Source organism: Eumetopias jubatus, unplaced genomic scaffold (genome assembly GCF_037043125.1).
Source record: "Eumetopias jubatus isolate StellerSeaLion01/CBP00866 unplaced genomic scaffold, mEumJub1_p1.0 scaffold_14, whole genome shotgun sequence".
In the NCBI taxonomy this organism is placed as follows: Eukaryota; Metazoa; Chordata; class Mammalia; order Carnivora; family Otariidae; genus Eumetopias; species Eumetopias jubatus.
Genome location: NW_028274820.1, coordinates 59,368,384 through 59,387,737, shown reverse-complemented (window position 1 = coordinate 59,387,737; position 19,354 = coordinate 59,368,384). Strand labels below are relative to the sequence as shown.

At 40.6% G+C, this 19,354-nt stretch overlaps 1 long non-coding RNA gene across 1 annotated transcript in view; it reads right to left on the bottom strand.

The window, feature by feature from the left end:
* Window positions 1-2,718: 2,718 nt before the first annotated feature.
* Window positions 2,719-19,354, bottom strand: part of LOC114221231 (uncharacterized) — a 29,521-nt gene continuing 12,885 nt past the window's right edge. The window contains exon 5 of the long non-coding RNA XR_003611707.2: window positions 2,719-3,042. This is a non-coding gene — a long non-coding RNA (uncharacterized LOC114221231). The remainder of the gene's footprint in view (window positions 3,043-19,354) is intronic.

Here is a 19,354-nt window from a genome sequence, read left to right as displayed (position 1 = left end):
TAAGGCCGGTTCCTTTGAATGCTGTTTTAGTAGTGGTCTCATACAATACATCTTAAGGAACATTTATACTGTGTTCACTGTGCATTCAACTGTGGCCACTTCAAAGGTTTAGCCAAGTATTTTATGGCCATGGTAAAGGGTTCTTATTGATTTAAATTACAAGCTTGGCTCCCGTCAGCTCCACTTGAGGGCAAAAATGCAATAAAATATCCCACAGCACAAGAGACAGACATATCGCATTGAAAATCTTAAGAGATCCTTTTCACTATAATCACTCTCAATGATATTTATTTATATGGGCAAGGTTATCAGAGAGATTTGTCTACAATCTTTAAGCTTTGGGGGTTTGTCTTGGTTTGAGGGTTTGCTTTTCAAAAAATGTAGTTCTGAGCCAAAGAAAGGTCATAAGTGCATTCCGCGTCCCCTGGTTTAGCTTTCCACCACTCCCTGACTACTACCCAAATGGTCGTTCCAAAAATAGTGACATTGACATACTGGCCATCACAGCTGAGGGATTATGGTTTTCAGTCCTCCATCATTTGCATATCCAGCAGGCCAGACTCAAATGAATGAGAGGTGTCAAGGCTTGAATGACAAGCCTATCAAGGCGATGGAAGGCTGTCCCAGGATTAACTGTCATGGAGACAAACTCCACTCTGGAGACAGACACGAGCATGCTATTGGAAGACTATAAAATTGAGAGGGGGTGCGAAGCTCTCAATACGAAACACTGTTGATGCTACTCACTAAGCCCTCCATGATCATCAGCACAAAGGAAGACCCCTTATGCTAAGAAAAAGAGAGAAAGCCAAGGCAGCAGGCTCTGGTCTGCTTCATTCCTGGTTCCTTTATAATAATTTGCCTGAAACATACCCAAGACGGAGCTAACCCCTGGACATACACAGAAAGTAGCAAATGACTATTATGTGTCTGACATTTGAAATAACATGTTTCTGGAGGGTTGGCATTACAAGAGTCATTTCACTTCAAAATGTTATTCCTAATGTAATTTTTTAAAATTCATAAGAGGCACTTGCTAGAATTCAGTGTAGCACTAAAGTCACTCAAAAGACAGAGGTCAAATTCATTTCATTTCTTTTATGTTTTCTTCTCTCTGCTAGATGAAATAAATGATTAAGCCTAGAACACTTGGCAGTTCAGCGAATGTGCTCCGTGGCACCATTACAAGATCGATTTTCTCAATACAGGAGTCTTTCTAGGGTGCACATTGCTTAGCTGACATCTGTCGCCGTTGTCATGGTAGCGCTCTCTCCAGCATAGTGAGAGGTCAGGCCTGACAGGGAAGGCCTCGCCAGCTCTACCCCAGTCACTTCAAGGTTAACAGCCAATGGACCAAAGAAATAGGCAATTATAGTACAGTCAATTCCGGTTAAGGAAATATCTGAGAAGTAAATATGTCTGATAAGTGAATGGAAATGAAACAGCCAATGCTATTGATGCAATCCCATAATATCAATATCATTTTGTGGTACAGTTTGGTTGTTCCTTGTAAACCATCCATGCTCAAAAAAATCTAGCAAGAGCGAGCATACGCAAAACTTCATTATGCTGCCGTTAGCCTCTGTATTTGAAGAATAGAATTCCCACAAATGGACAGATGAGTAGCAGCAGAAGAGCAACTCTTCTTGAAGAAAAAAGCGCAAAGAGGATACCCTGGGTCTCCATCCCCTGTTGGTGTAGTCCTTTGATACCGCCCGCTGCACAGATGCCTGAATAAGATTCCCAGCATCTTAAAGGAAATCAACTTTAAAACAGTATTTCTCATTGCTACCTCGTATTTACCAAATTTATTATTTATCAAGATAAAAGTCTTTTCTACAGTTTCAACGACCTGAAAAAATGTCAAGATTTCCAAGTTACCAACAGGTTGGAATTAATAATTTCTAATGATATACATTTCTATGAAGCATAACTTTTGATAGACAGAGAAAAAGTATTATTATAATAGATATTCTTTGAATAGAATTAGAACAATGACAGGTGGAACTAAAATGTAAAGATTTTCAATTACAAGTTGCATAGCCCAGGAATTCAGTCACTGACAACCTCTGCAGGTTGCAATACTTGAAATTCATTATAGTACACACATTCACATTACCTACTGCTGATTAAATCCTGCGGTTAGTATAAAGAGATCTTCAGATTTCATCAGATGTCTGAAAGAATGGCAATGACTTCTCTTCAGCTGTGAGATTTTGTTACTCACAATGAAGAATGGAAAATTAAGGGTAAAACATATATATATATATATATATATATATATATATATACACACACACATACATACACATATACATATATAGTCACTGCGGTTACTTGTCTCATATTTTTGTCAAAATATCCATGGCTACGATCGGTGTAGACCTTCTTCGTGACTGCTGAGGTCTTTGGTCAATCCTTGGTGCATTAAGAGGTGGGATCTCATCCAGCAAATGGTCAAGCCACACTTGCCAACTTGTCTCCCAGAGTCCTTGATAATACACTGAAGCCATTCATGTCTTCAGGGTGAAAGGTGACTTAGCACCTGCACTGGTAAGCTGATGATACTCCCTGCAGCCTGATGGTCTCCCAAGAACGAGTGGCTTCATTTGAAAATTCAGCATTATTTTAGAAGGGTTATGTGTGGGTGCACGAAAGAGTAACAACTCAACTTAGCTTAAGCATAGAGAATTTTATTGTAAAGATGCAACAGGCGATCCTAAAGAGAATGGGAAGCACAGACAGGAAACAAATGAGATATAGGCCAAGTTGGAATTAGAACTGAAACTGGAAAACCAGAAACCAGAGTTATTCCCTCTACATGCATTTCGTCTCAGTCATGTTCTTCTTTCTTCACCTCGCTCTTTCAGTAGGCTTCCCCTGCTTTCAACACGGTTTGCTTGGAACAAACTTTCAGTTCTGGCAGCTCCCTCATCTTACTGATGTCCAAATTTCAAATCCCCATAAGACAGAGCCTGATTAGCTCAGCCCAGGCAATGGATTGGTTCGCCCACAGTTAGGTGCCGAGTTGGATTTCACCTGCTGGAGTGGGGGTAAGAGAAGGCAGGGTGACGCAGTTTAGACATGACTGCCCAGGTCCATTCTGTCAGCAAGGGCAAGGCACATACTCCAAACATGTCTCCTATGTCTTCTTCAAGGACCCAAAGTGACATATACATTGAAAATTCCCCACATGCCCAACAGCTTTACTGATGAGCAAGAGTTCTAAAACAAAATGATGCTGACATGGTTATTCAACAATAGGACCATGAATTTGTGTTAGTTGTAATGTTGTCAGAGTCATCCCCATCAGTATAAAATGACCAACCCTGGAAAATACACACACACACACACACACACCCCTCCCTTGCCTAATCAGAGAAAAAAAACAGACACTCTTGAGCCTTGGCCTTCATGAAAGACTTTGCCAGCACTGCACCCCCTGTCCACTGTAGCCTGCATTTGCCCTGCAGTCCAGCTAACTTGAGCTGTTTTCTGTTCCCTCTGCCGGCCCCACCCTCTCCTTTCTCCATGGCTCCCCGCACACACTGTTTCCCTTACATCTTCTCTCTGGGCCACACCATAATTAAATATAACTAACACATCAAGGCTCTCAAAGAAAACCAGGAAGTAATGAATGGCCCCTGGAAGGGGGGTATTTTCTCAAGCAGGTGGTTTAAATAGACACTTGATGTCATTTGTTAGAGAAAACATACAGGGTCTGTCCTGGAGGGCCAGTTCAGATGCCAGCTCCCTCATAAAACCTTCCCTTGACTACCCAGATGAAAAATCAATAATCCCTCCTCCGAGGAAGCATTTATTGTCTCTATCACAGTTTTCCAAATGTAAGAACTTGTGGATCCTTAAACTTATAAGCCCACAGACCTCCATCTGAGAAACATTGCATTAGAAGTTAAACCCTATCACCTGCGGGGCCATTTGAGCCATGGTGAATCATGAACTTGAGACCTAAATTACATGGTGGGTTCTAAGTTGTTAGATTGACTTCCAGATAACCCAGAGTACTTTCCTACTAATGTCTAGATGATCATTAAAATAAAAACACAAATCATCATCATTGAATCTCAGTTTTAATACTCAATTTTCCAGGTCTGTGTAGGCTGGCATACCCAGAAAACTCTGATTCCAAATCAGTGGGTCCACATGGAATTAACCAGATACCAGCTCTACCATTTGGATTTGACTTTGTAGCTCTGGCTTCTAAAAAACATCAAACATCCTCTATAGCTTAGTAAATTATGTACCTTCTATTTACACTTGATCAAAGCCATAAATCCAGAGCTTGTTTTGGATGGTGACAGATTTCCAACCTGTTCACCTATAAACCTAAAACACCAATCCTGGTCTTTTAAAGACCCTGTGATTTTAGACCCACCATCTGAGCAGAAATGTCTATCATTTGCCAAAACAAGAGAACTGTTTCATATGCTCACAAGCTATTAAAAAAAAATACAGTATTGACTTCATTTGAGGGTTTTCTGCTTTTTTATCATCTCTGGTCCAAACTGAGAATTACTGTGGTAGAGATAGAGATAACTCTTTTTTATCCTTTGTCTTATTCTCTGAGGGTTTTTTTCAGATTTGGGCTGAAGCTTTTTTTTTAAAATCTTTCATCTAATATATAAGATGCCAAGAACCATGCCAGACATCTGAGAATACAAGTATCTAATGCTTTATGAGGAAGACGGATATGTAAATAGATCATGCAATGGGATAAACTCTGCAAATCAAGTGTATATTAAAGGCTATGAGAAAGAAGAAAAATATTAACACTTACTCAGGAATTTCAGAAGAGTAGTTTTTATAAAAGACCCTGTTTTCACTAACCAAAATTAGTACCTTTTTTCACTAACGTAAAGAAATCTGAAGAGGATTTTCACTTTTATGAAGAAAGCCATCAGTGTATTAATAGTCTTTCATAAAAGTGAAGTGACAAACTTTCAGAAAGCAGGGGATACCTGCATTGCTGCATAACAAATTATCCCCAAACATAGCAGCTTCAAGCCAATTTCTCACAATTTCTGTGGGTCGAGAATTTGAGAGCTAGCTCAAGGTTTCTCATTTGGTTGCAATCAAGATCACTCACATGGCTGTTGGCAGGAGGCCTCAGTTCGTCTTACTGGGCCTCTCTGTCAGGCTGTTTGAGTGTTCTCATAAAAAGGCAGCTAGATTTCCCAAGAATGAGTGAACTGAGAGACCGAGACAGAGACAGACAGATAGAGGGAGTCAGAGAGAGAGGCCCTAATCTTAGACATCATACACCATCACTTCCTGCATAGCCCACTTGTTTAAAAGTTACCCAGGTTAGCCCACACTTAAGGGCATGGCAATTAAGGCCCCATCTTTTGAAGGAAGAAGTATCAAAGACATATTTTGATATCACGAGTATTGAAGAATGAATAGGAGCTTTCTACAGAGAAGCTGAGAGAGAGAGCAATTTGGGCCAAAGGAAGAGATGTACAGGTGTGGGAGAGCATGAACTCCAAGAAAGCAAGGAGTTCACGGGAGGTGTTCAAACTTATCTCAGACTTTTAATTGGACAAAATCTTACAAAGAAGCCCAGTATGCAAAACAAATAAAAGTAGCTCTGATGTGGCTGAAGCTAGGTGAAGAAGGGAGAGAGGGAAATCCCACTCCAAGACAGCCTTTACAAGAACTCCTTGGAGCCACTAGTACTTTATGGAGTTGTCTGAAAACCACTCCTGTGTGCAATAGCTAGTAGTGCTTAGCTACAAGTGCAAGGCATAGTCTCTGTTAATCTTTGTCTTATCAGGTAACAAACTGTGCCCTTGTCCTGTCAGTGACCTGTAACTGGATTTTAAAAATTCTCATTAAGAAGAGAATAATGATCTTGTTGCAGCACAGGAAAATTCCAATTTACTAATGGGTTATATTCCAAGAATTCATTTGAAGAGGATTCTTTAGAATTCTGTGTATCAGTTAGCTATTGCCACAAAGATGCTGTGTAACAAACCATCCCATAACTCAGTAACTTAAAACAACTAGCATTAATTCTCACATATCTGTAGGTCAGCTAGAGATCAGCTAATTTACGCTAGTGCTCAGTTCCATGGCTTTGCTTCAATTTGCAACTCAGCTAAATGGGTAGCAGCTATCCACGGAAAGCTCATCTCATAGAGCAGAAGTGCATAAGGCACAAGATGGCAAGCAGAAAAAGACAAAACCCCTAAAGCCCTAGAGTCAAAACTAGCACACTTTGCCCACATACGGTTGGCCAAAATCAAGTTCCACGGATGACCCCAAAGTCAAGGGATAGTAAAATGCACTCCTCCTACATAAGCCTAAAGCAAGGGAGTGAAGAATTAGAGCCAATCATTCAATCTATTAGCTTGTGAATGCATTTTTCCTTAAAAACAAAATTGTAAATTATAGTTTGTCATATTAGCTCACCAGAACTGATTTAATGCTAAGAGGAATAACATCAGTGGCCTGGAATCAGGTAGTTCTATGATGCAATCACATTTTTTCTTTCTTTTTTTTTTTTTTAAGATTTTATGCATTTACTTTGAGAGAGAGAGAGAGAGCATGAGGGGAGGGCAGAGAGAGAGAGGGAGAGAGAGAATCTCAAGGAGACTCCCCATTGAGGGGCAGAGCCTGAAGTGGGGCTCAACCCAGGACCCTGAGATCATGATCTGAGCCGAAATAAATGCTTAACTAACTGAGCCACCCAGGTGCCCCTACAGTCACATTTTTTAAGTAAGCCAAATCTGTCTTCCCAGCTCACTTTCTTTATCCCCTTAACATTGTTCCCATTTCTCCCCGTGCGCTCAGCATCCTCCTGGCTGCCCTAAACCCCTCACCTCTGTGCCTCACTCATCCTTCATGTCCCTCCTCCCAATTATTTCAGCCACCAGTTTACTCTGAACCCCACACTGTAGACCCCTCCCAACTGGCTGCCAAAAGGAAAACCATCTGATTGATCCAATTCATAGTCACAAATGAGTGGCCCATTGTTTCCTAACAGTCCCCAAGACATTTGACTTTTTAAAGTGGCCTGTCCCAAAGCCCAGTGGTCCTCCCACAGGTGAGATTCAAGACAGTGAATACATCAGTAAAAGTCAAAAGGTCTGGGATATTTTCAGAAAAGGGGAGTATGTCTTAGGCCTTCCAGTTATTCTCATTTTGTGAAGGAAGTGTCATTCACACATGCAGAGCCTGCTGTATTCACTTTATTACTCTCAGTTCCAATATTTTCTTTTCCTCTCTATGCTGCTACAGGGAATTGAACTCACCAGGAGAAGATAAATGTCAGTGTTATGATTTACATCTCATTACAGGACCAGTGTTGTTTCCCATTTTGAAATTTACTCTATAGGCCAAATCTTTAAAGACCTTCTTTTTTATCTTTCAACATTAAAATGACATATTTCAACATGAAATATGCCTACTTTGACTTTGGAGGAGCTTAATGGTTTGGCCCTTGTACAGGGTTTTCATACAAACATCCCTATTTTAAGCGAACAAACAAAAATAGAAATTATTGTCTTGACAACATTGCTGTTAATCATACATGAAATAATGTTTACTTTTAAAGATGGATCATAAAAAAGGATTCCAGGTGTTACATTTCAGTAACACCACTTTTCTACCCTGTTCAAATGTCTGTGTACAGAAAAGGGAAGTGGAGATATCATGTAAAAGACTAATCTGAATAATTTGGATCAAAAAAAAATACAGCTTTATTGATCTTAAGGTATGAATTTATGTATGGTTCTTCATTTCTGCTGATGTTTTCATGACAAAAAATAACAATGCTTATATGCCATGTGACAGCATTATAATGTCCTATTTTAGCCATTTGGGCAGCCTTTGTAATAGTCAATATCCTTCCCCTTCATTTTGCCATGCAAACTACAGTACCTAACATCAAACTACCTGAGGATGGGCCAGTAGCAACAATTATTTCTCTTCTTGTCCAGGCAAGTGTCAATAACCATAACATCAACTTCAGGTAGGCTACGCTAGGTTAGGATTTGGGGTGTTGGGTTCAAGAATTCCTTCTCACATTTTTTTTTTCTTATACTAGCCAAAGAGGTCATCCAAATTCCATGCTACCCAAGAAAGAATGCTTTTCCTTGCTTTTTAACGATCAAATTCCAATGAAGTCTAAATACAGTCAAAGCTCTTGGTGAGGAGAACTGCAAAAGGCAATAAGGATTATGACTTGAAAGGTAAGCTCCACGCTGAATGGCAGAGTAGCCAATCACTTACCAGACGTGAAGCTGCCCTTATTACTGGCTCATCTAGAGTGAATTCATTGGTTAACGGCTAAAATTAGTTATGGGGTTCAGAGCAATGGTTCAAATTCCAGATCCTACATTTACCAGCCAAATTAATTAACCTTTCTGTGGTCCATTTTTTGTTTTTTGTTTTTTGTTTTTACCTGCAAGTGAGGATAATAGTGTATACCTCTTAGAGTAATTATAAAAATGAAATGAGTCCACATGTGTGAGGTGTTGAGAACAGTGCCTGGCCAGCATCATGCCATTATCATCATTATCTGGGGATTCTTCTTAGCCATGCTGGCTCTCTTTCCTCTTAACTCAGATATTGGACAATAGTTGGATCAGCCCATAATTGATTCACATTCTTGAGTTCCTTCTTAAACAGTGCTATTGGGAGTGCAACTTGGACAACCACTCAGATCTTGGCATGATCTAATAAAGTTGAAGATGCTCATTCCCTATGAGCTAACAATGCTACTCGCAGGCATATACAATGGAGAAATTTTTAGACCGAGAGACTAGATTGGATTAGAATATTCACGGAAATATGGTTTGTAATAACAAAAAAATGGAGACACCCAGATGGTCATCAAGAAAAGGATGGATGAATAAGTCTTAGAGTATTCACACAATGGAATAACAAACAGTAATGAGTATGAATAAAGTATGTTACATGTATCAACTTAGACAAATCTCACAAATATAATATTGAGTGAAGAAAAGTAATTCATAGAAGAAGATAACAGTATGATTCCATTTACATACGGCTCAAACATGGAAAGCTTGTTTTTAAAAAGCAGGAGCATGAGAGGCATTCAAATAATCAGGACTTTAAATGAAGCCATAATAGAAAAAAATCACATCATCAACATACAAATAGATGCATATCAGGAGCATAACATGCATAAAATCAGGATAGGGGTTACCTCTGGGACTAAGAAGGGCATTATTGGAGTCTCAGTGGTGGTAATAATGTACTGTATTTCTTAATTTGGGTGGGTAAATGGCACAGACATTCATTTTATCACGAAGACTTCTAATGCATATATATTATGAATTTGTAAGCATTTTAACATTTTATTCAAAAGTTCTTCAATGAAGAAAAAATAAATATAGCCACTACCTTGCTTAGGGTCCCATCCCATTTCTCTCAGGTGGCTCACCCACACACATTCGTGGCAGCACATACTGAGAAGGCCCCAGGTCCCCCTCTTTGGTGCACCAGGGCACTATTCTGCAGATATTTCCAGTTAAGGATACGCAGTAAGGTCAGATCAGAGGGGCACTCTGCCTCTATTTACATATTTGTTTGTTTTCTTAATAGAAGAACGCAGTATCCTGCCAAAATGATATAACACCTCTTCTCACAGAGATTACTGTACCCAGCGCTTCTTAAGGCAGGAGATGGGTTTGCTTTCCCTATTTTGCAAAGAAGGAATGGAAGCACAAAACCACCGCGGTCTACTGGCCAACTGTTACCGTCACTCTCTTCCTTCCCACGGCTTCCATTCTGTTTTATCCCCAAAGGGGCCTTCATGCACTGTTCGCCTCTATATATCATACATAAGTTCTTCTGGAAGTCAGAAGCTCTAACTCTTCAATGTAAGAACAACAAGGGAATGGCACCTCTGGGGTTAAAACCCAACTTTCCTGATTACAGGTTCCGCAACGGAACATCCTCTAAATGGGATTTCAATCCATACGTGGTGCTCATTATGCACCACCAGGCCAGATGGGAGCGGGAGAGAGAACAGAACCACGGACAGCTCCGGCCGGTGCTCACCTGCAGTAATGGGGACCAGTCCCTAGCCGCCGGCCCCTCCCTGCAGCCACCAGGGCTTCTCTTGGCATTATTTATTTATTTCTAAGACCTGGGGGTGGGAGAGGAAAGAGACGAAGAAAAGGAAGTGATTTTTCTTCTTAATAGGTTTGCTCTTCTCGCTCTGGGTAGAATCAATGTGAGCGAGTGGAGTTGAACACACTCCTTAACATCCCCTCCCCTTCAAACTGCTTCCTTCCATGGTAAATAATTCAGACAAAATAAAATAATCATGTGCTGGCAATTACCACCCCACCCCAAAAACGAAGGATTGCTGCAATGAGATCCCCCTGGATGCTGCAGGGGCCTTTCATGGTGTCCCTGCTGGTGGCAAGTCGAGGCCGGGATGCAAGGGCAGGTGAGGGCAGAAGGGCTGTTGGTTGTTATTCCTGAGCAGAAGGGCCATGAAATGACATCTCTGTGCTTCCATGAAATGGCTGACTTTCTGCTAAGGGGTCTGGAAACAGCACACATTTAAACAGGCTGCTCTAAACCAAATTCTTATTTTTCATTCTAATTTCCATCTTTCTGCATGAGACTAAAGCTTCTGGGAGAGGCTCCACGGCAGCCCCCCTCAAAAAAAAAAAAGTATGCCTTTTCACCCAGCCTCTCCTCTTCATAGAATTTTTATTTTGTGAGTTTATTTCTTCATGTAAACACCTTGCTCACCTGTGTGGGCCTCACTGATAAGAATTTTTAGGTGAAGAGAAAGTGGTTGTTTTGCTTCGGAACATCAAAAAAGTTCAGGCAGAGATGGCATCAGTTACAATGTGAAAATAACACTCTCGACCCCATAGAACAAAGTGATAGCAACTCATCACAAAAAACAAGTCTCCCCTAACACAACTGTGCATGTGAGCAGTACAAGATAAAGGACAGTGTGGTGGAAGACACCTTATTTGGACACCAGTAATTTACAGGCAAATCTCTACTTAATAATACTTATTCTCTGCAGATTCATCATCTTCATGGAGAATTAAAGAAGCTGTAAACAATAATTTTGAAAACATCATAGATAGGACTGTTATGATCCCAACTGATTATTGTTATGTGGCTGGCATGTGGCCTTTAAATAAAAAGCTGGACAAAGGTAACTGAATGCATAAACATGTAGACAGAATCCTGGCTCTTCTTGCTTGCTCTCATGCACTGCTCTGAAGCTGGTGGGGAAAGCCTTCTGGAGTGGAGGCAAGTGACCTTCGAAGCCTGAGTTTTCCCCAGGCTGCCCCAATACACTGGGAGTAGTAATGGATTCCTTCTCTCTGATACCTTTCTCAAGACCAAGGGTGACAAAGGCCACAAGACCCTAAATCTGACTTGTCCAATATAGTAGCCACTAGCCACGTGTGGCTATTTACACTTACACTAATTAATTTTAAATAATTTAAATAAAATTTAAAATTCAGTTCCTGAGTCACACTAGCACATTTCAAGTGCTCAGTGGCCACACATGGCTAGTGGTGCCACACATACTGGACAGTGCAGACATAGAACATTTCTATCATCTTAGAAAGTTCTATTGGACAAGGCTGTTCTAACATCAGCACACTGTGGTAGACAGATACACTCACTACATGGCGGGGGTGGGAAGGGTCTTTCAAAAGGGAAGGAACAGGATCTCTAACCCTAAGTCACTTCTATATTTGGTGCAACTGTTTAAATAAGTAAGTGTAAATATCCCTGAGAAACAAGTACAACACCCAGTGTTTTAAAAATCCTCTTTCTACCCAAATGAGCCTTAAGATATAATAGCAGTGCGTTTTCAGGTGCTTCGTAAAGTTATCCCTCAGTTTGGTTAATTTCCCTCTTCCATATGATGTTCTTAATAAGACAGTTTTTGGAGAGAGGGAAGAGCACACGTCTTGGGTGAAATGATTTTTTTTTTCTATTCTAAAAAGAGAACAGTGATTCTGATGATAATATGACAATTTTGCATTAAAATACTTAGCAGGCTAGATAAGACATTCAGGCCTTTGCTCATTTGGTCATTTTCCCAAGCAGTGTTTACATTGAGGATTGTCATGAGCCCAGCACAAGGGTCAATTCTTTTAAGATTTTGCACTCACAAAGGAGAGAGAAACAAACACAAACATAAAGACAGTGCATGACAATGGCCATCAGAAAAGTGCTGGGAGAGAGAGGGCTTGGGGTTTTAGAAGTAGGGGAGCCCATTTCCTGCTGAGGAAACAGGGCAGCTTCCTGGAAGAAGTGGCCTTTGAGCTGGATCTTAGAGCAGAAAGTGACTGGAGGTGTGCAAATTCAGGGAGACAGAGGAAAGGAGGGGGACTGTGTTTGGAAAACCCTGGGTATCTCAGTTGAGCTGGGTGGTTAGCTAGGTAAAAGGAATTGGGGGAAGAAAGCACCAGAAGGTAGACGACAGATGTGACAGAGGACCTGAACGTTAGACTGGGCCAAAAACTGACCACCCTAACACCACCCCAGCTACCAGTGACATGCAGACTCCAGCACCTGCCTTCATTAATGAAGGATGGTCACTTTATCCGTACTTGTAATTGTTTAGGAGCCTCTGTCCATGACATTCACCCTGTGATTAGTGCTCTGTGTGATGGGAAGTCACTCTGTCATCAGTTATAATGCCAGGGGCCACCAACACCAGAATCCACTCACATTCCAACTTAGCTCCTCTCCTTTCCTCAAATGTTTACCTGATAGCTCAGTTCATCTTCAGCATGATAGATCTTTTACAAAAGGTACACAGTGACCCCAGGAGAATGAAACAAAGGACGCAATCTCCAGGAGCTGCAAGGGTAGCGGACAGAACCCCGGCCCTGAACTCAGGCCTGGTGCTGTCCTGTAGCAGCCGGGACACTGGGCAAAGCATGTACATGCTGTGACCCTCCGTTCCTTATCTTCCTATAGAGTGGAGGTAACGAGTGATGTCTGCCCTCACTCAGTTACAAAATACTGGGGAAACAGAACCTATTATTTCATTTAGATAAGCGTTCGGAATTGTTAGTATTGATTCATCCTCTGACAAAAATAAATCCAGAATAACTTTTTCTTCATGAATAATGTCCTTTTTCTCTTCAAAGCAACAATTTTCCTTTTAATTGAAAGTTACCATTTCTTTTAAAATAGTTTATATCCACACTGAAGTTATTTTTTCGGATCTTTTTTGATTTGCTTTCTTTCTTAGCTTTTGTCTATTAATTTAGGAGAAAGCAAAGGATTTATTCTGTGATTTAAATTTTGAAACTGGTGGTGAACTTCTTAAAATTCTACTGTGTGCTTAAAGTCATCTTCCTGGCCAGGGAGGATACAGAAGCAGTATTTGGCGGTGGGGGGGGGGGGGGGGGGAGGCGGCGGCACTCAGGCCACAAAGACACTATAATCTAATTAGTTACTTAAGGTAATATATGTTGTTATATTTTGTATGCAATTACAAAAACAAAATTAAAGAATTACTAAAGGTCAAGTTGTAGTTGAAATTACATGTGCTTCAGAGCATAGAACAATGGAGAATTCGCCTAAAATGGAGCAGCATAGGAAAGTTTGATGCACTAGGTGAGTTCTGTGGGAGCCCTGAGGGACAGGCAGGATCCGCTTGGAGGGTGGGAGAGGGAGGGTACCCCGGGCACTGAGAAGTCTAGACAGTAGCTACAAGCAGCACTGTGACCTTGGAGCAATGAGGAAAGTGGCCAGATTGAGTGGATGGAAAACGTTGGAAAATCAAAGGAAATAAGGTTGGGTCAGGTTATGAAAGATTCAGAAGCTTAGCTTCTTTGAACAAATGCCTTTTGATAATTTAAGTTACGTGGGATCATATATGTAACTCACCACAATGGGTAGAAGACAAATAAGATGGTCTCTCTGGTTTGAGACACTAGAATTCTAGGACAGAGAACTAAGTCTGACAAATGACTATTTGCACCCACTGATCTAGGGGAGGCAAGGAACCTCCTGGGGAAACCCAAACAAATCAATAAACTTGAACTGTTTTTATAACTGTGGGTCAGACAATCTTGTGCCTGTCTTGAGAGGGGAGGGCATCAGAAGCCAGGTTGAGGAGGAGGGTGGAGAGATGGCAGGAAAGAACTTACTGTGTGGGCTGGGGTCTGGCAGGACAAGCCAGTCTGGGAAGAGGGCCAGAGAACCACATATGGGTGATGATCCCGGATAACCAACAGGGCCTGGTACCTGGAGCCACCTACCCCAGCAGACCTGATCATGTCTATGTACCTCTGTAGGGACTGAGAGGGGGACCTCAAGATGTTACTTTAACTCCACAGTGCTCAAACAACAATGCTCTGGGACCCCACTCTTACTGTAATGTAATGGAAGAAGCATTTTCACTTCCAAGAAACCACCAAGCAGTCACAGCACCCGTGGGAACTGATCATGTCAGTGGGGGCAGATCAGTCTTTCTATATTTGCACTTAAGCAAAGGGAAAAGGCTCTGTGGAGCAGGCCAGAAGTAGCCATGTGGGGAGGTAGCAAAGGCCAGAAATATTATGGTTGTATAGATATATGACCAAAAATATGTACTTTATCCCCCCAACCTCTATGCAAAGAGTGTAGCTCCCCACTCCTTGACTTTGGACATGGCCAAGTGAATAGCTCTGACCAAGAAGTGTTAGATTGGGACACAAGCTAAGGCTTAGAATGTGCTTGTGTGGTGGGCCTTGCACTCTAATGCTTCTGCCACCACTCTGAGAAGACTATGTTCCAATTAACCCCTTGGTCCAAGTCAAAGCAGACCCAAACCCACAGGATGAAGCAAAGCCAACCCCAGCCAGCCTGCGATCCTTGAGAATAAACAGCGTAATATAAATCACACAAACTGGAAATCCAAATCATACAAATTTCAGAATACAACATTCCACAAACTGGGACTGTCCTTGCCTACCTTACTAAGTGAATGCACCTTTCAATAAACAATAACCTTATTGTGTTATTCACAATAGGAATTGTGAAGAAGGGCCCACACAAAGAGTTTTGTTTTATTGTTTCCCATTGAAAGCACTGATTTACTCCAGCTATGGCTAAAATAAGGCACAAATGCGAACAAAGCCTAAAACCTGCCCAGGCTAGGTTTCACAGTGGCAGCTTTTGGAACTCACACCATTCTTTTTTTTTTTTTTAAGAATTTATTTATTGGGGCGCCTGGGTGGCTCAGTTGGTTAAGCGACTGCCTTCGGCTCAGGTCATGTTCCTGGAGTCCCGGGATCGAGTCCCACATCGGGCTCCCTGCTCAGCAGGGAGTCTGCTTCTCCCTCTGACCCTCTTCCCTCTCGTGCTCTCTATCTCTCATTCTCTCTCTCTCAAATAAATAAATAAAATCTTTAAAAAAAAGAATTTATTTATTTATTTAGAGAGATTGCGGGGGGAGGGGCAGAGGGAGAGGAAGAGAAAGAATCTCAGGCAGACTTGGCGCTGAGTGCAGAGCCCGATGCTAGGCTTGATCTCACAACCCTGAGATCATGCCCTGAATTGAAATCAAGAGTCAGATGCTTAACCGACTGAGCCACCGAGGCACCCCCAGAACTCAAACATTCTTTTTTCATTCAGTGCATTTTTTTTTTTAGTTTTTATTTTGAAATAACTTTAGACTTAAAGAAAAGTTGCAAAAATACTACAGAGAGTTCCCATATTCCCTTCACCCAGTGCTAACATTTATTTGGATTTCATCAGTTTTTCTACTAATGTCCTTTTTCTGTTCGAAGATCCAATCCAGAAAATCCCACCATGTTTTGTCTCCTTAGTCCCTTCAAATCCATGACAATTCATTAGTCTTTCTTGACATTTCATGTCCTTGACACTTTTGAAGGCTGACAGTTATTTTTCAGAATAGATTTGTCTGATGTTTTCTCATAATTGGAGTGAGGTTATGCATTTTTAGTAAGAAAAAAAACGATGTTGGCTCCCTCTCAGTGTATCATGGGGACAGGGGAGTGGAGGAAATTGATAACTTGATCACTTGGTAAAGGGAGTATCTGCTGGGTTTCACCACTATAAAGTTACTGTTTTTCCTTTGTAATTAATAAAATCTTGAGAATGGTACTTTAAGATTATGCAAATATCCTGCTTCTCTTCAAACCTTCATCTCTGATTTTAGTGTCCATTGGTGGATCTTGCTTGCAACATTATTACTGTGGCATTTGCCAAATGGTAGCTCATCCACCTCAAGCTAAAAGGGAAGCAGCTAATGAACCGTCCCTTCACTTTCCAACCTCAACCCAACCAATAATGAGATTTGAACTAAATGTGCAAAGGGGTAGGAAAGGTCCCGTTCCTGAAACTGAGAAGTCTCAGCCACAATTTCTGGGCTGCTTTGCAGAGTCGACTGAACAGCAGTTGACAGATCTTGCTTAGAAGGCAAAGAGGAGAACAACCAGGGAGCACAGCCAACTTCCATGCTAATCAAGGTGAATAAAGCCATGACATAGAACAGAAAACCACAGGATTCTGTTTAACACAACCAGGGACTCAACTTATTCAGCCAACTACCTTGTTTTCCATTTGTAATTAAAGTCACAAAGAAGCAGCTTCCTTGTGTGCTGCCCACAAGCAGAGCCCCAGACAACATCCTCATTTTCAATACTTCTTCCCCTTTATCTCACTCGGCCTGATGCCTAATAAGCTGATTGCTATTTACTTTGGACCAACAGCTAATCTGTTAATGATTGATTTTAAATTTTTACAGTCATTTGTCTCTGGCAGGACCTGAGACTGCAAAAGGCAGTCCTTCCCCACCTGATGAATTGGCTTTTTCTTAGAAAGAAAGAAAAAAAAAGGAAGGAAGGAAAGGAAAGGAAAGGAAAGGAAAGGAAAGGAAAGGAAAGGAAAGGAAAGGAAAGGAAAGGAAAGCAAAGGAAAGGAAAGGAAAGGAAAGGAAAGGAAAGGAAAGGAAAGGAAAGAAGGAAGGAAGGAAGGAAGGAAGGAAGGAAAGAAAGAAAGAAAGAAAGAAAGAAAGAAAGAGAAAGAAAGAAGGAAGGAAGGAAGGAAGGAAGGAAGGAAGGAAGGAAGGAAGGAAAGAAAGAAAAGAAAGAAAAGAAAGAAAGAAAGAAAGAAAGAAAGAAAGAAAGAAAGAAAGAAAGAAAGAAAGAGAAAGAAAGAAAGAAGGAAGGAAGGAAGGAAGGAAGGAAGGAAAGAAAGAAAGAAAGAAAGAAAGAAAGAAAGAAAGAAAGAAAGAAAGAAAGAAAGAAAGAAAGAAAGAAAGAAAGAAAGAAAGAAAGAAAGAAAGAAAAAGAAAAGAAAGAAAGATTGATTTAAGTCAAAAGTCTTCATGGTTGCATTCTGCTGACCAACAATTAACATTTAATGAGAAATTTCAATATAAAAGAACAAACAGTGACTCTTCCTCTAAAATTCATTTGCCTTTGAAATGGTCAGCAAATAATAAAAGTGGACATTTTGCTAATGGTGGCATGGGGTAAAGACCCTCTTCCATATGAAGTAAACTGTAATTGTACTATAAATTTAGAGAGTCTAAAATTCTTAATTAACAAAATCGATGCTCATTGCCCAGCTAGAATGGGCTAGCTAAACTAATACCATTACTGTCTTTTAAAAAGATCTGCATTGCACACCATATGATATATGTCTTTTTTGTAGGATATATGCAGAAAAGTGAATTTTGCTTTCCACACACACACACACACACACACAAACTGTTGAATAGACAATGGTTATTTTAATTGGTACCACATAGCAGTGCCCTGCAATTTAATCAGTGCTTCTAAAAATAAAACCATGGATCACCACGTTCTGTAAAGTAGAGCGAACCCGGTGCACAAGAGTACCACCCGCATTTATAAACCCTGCTTCTTCCAGAAAGTTAAGCCTGCCTCAGAGACGCCATCCCTAATTTTGTATATAAGAATGACCCCCAAGGCTAGTATTCCCATCAACTATTTATTAAAACGCACCCCAAGAGCTCTCATCTCAAAATGGAATTAAGCTCATCCAAGTGTCTCTGAAAAAGAAGAGTGATTTAAAATGTGAACCAGCACTTGCACAAAACGAAAAGGAAGGATCCTGGTACAAAGTGGTGTTTTGGTATGTCTGAGTGGTGGCAGGTCTTCCTGGAGAGACAGTGTTATAAATTAGCAGATTAGACATTTTTGCAGAGCCTCTAAAAGGAAAGGCTAAGCTGTTTGAAGGATAAAAGCCCTAATCTTATTAATATTTTAGATCCTGCAAGACATTGAGGCTCCATCTGCTGTCAGCACTACCTGAGAAAGAATTGAGGCAGCTGGGGGACAGAAACCACGGCCCCCCAAATGGTCTACTGACCTTCCTGAGAGGTAGATATCATGTGACAGCGATTGCCTATCTCAGCAGACATGCTGGAAACAGGAGAAAGTGTTAAATATAACCAGGTAGACAGTGATGAATTGACATACTGAAAAATCGAACACTTCAGTAATCAGCCTAAGGATCTGATATCAACAACATTTTTCAGTTTTGTCCAAATTCATTGAAAGGTGTACTTTAGCAAGTTCACTTCTCATTGGTAAGACCTTTCATCTTTACGCTGCTTTTCTGATTGGATTCTGTGTCATCATTGGTTTGGGTGGCTCTGTGTGCAGGAGGCAGACAGACTGTTTTCCCGGAGAGAAGAAGGCCAGGAATGAACACAAATATAAATGGGTTTTACTCCAACATTAATTTAAAAACTATTAAATATCTATCAAAATGGTTATTTAGAAAGAATTATTAAAGCCATGGTATATGAAAATGCATCAGGTACTGTGTTCTAACAGCACAGTAAACCTGCAATATTGAAATATTGCCCTCTATTTTGCAGTAGGAAGCTTCTATAACTATAATTCTAATTACAGAACTCTAATTAATGTCTACATGGCCTCAGATAATGTCATTAAATATTTGGAATATTTATATTATCCAAAGACAATCTCTATCCATTAGAATAAGGAAATCCTTTAACATAACTTTTTAAAATGCTACTGATATGCTTTTCTTTTTATGAGACACATAAGTCATGCAATTTATTTTAAGGTTTCATTCATCTCTACAGCAGTATTGCAAAAATTCTTTAACTAAAAACCACTTTTGTCCCTGTTACAGACAGAACAAGGCTTTCATCTGAGGTCACTACCTCCTTTGAGATTTAAATAAAAAACTGGCTCAAGTGTTCACCCCACATCCTGTGAGAAGTCTGATGCTCTCCCCTAGATTTCTGAGAATTCTGGAGAACTTGTATTTTCATAGTCACTTCTCTCTCCAGTGACTTTTCTGGGCTGGATTCTTGACCTCACTGACTCTCACATCCGATGGCTGCCCC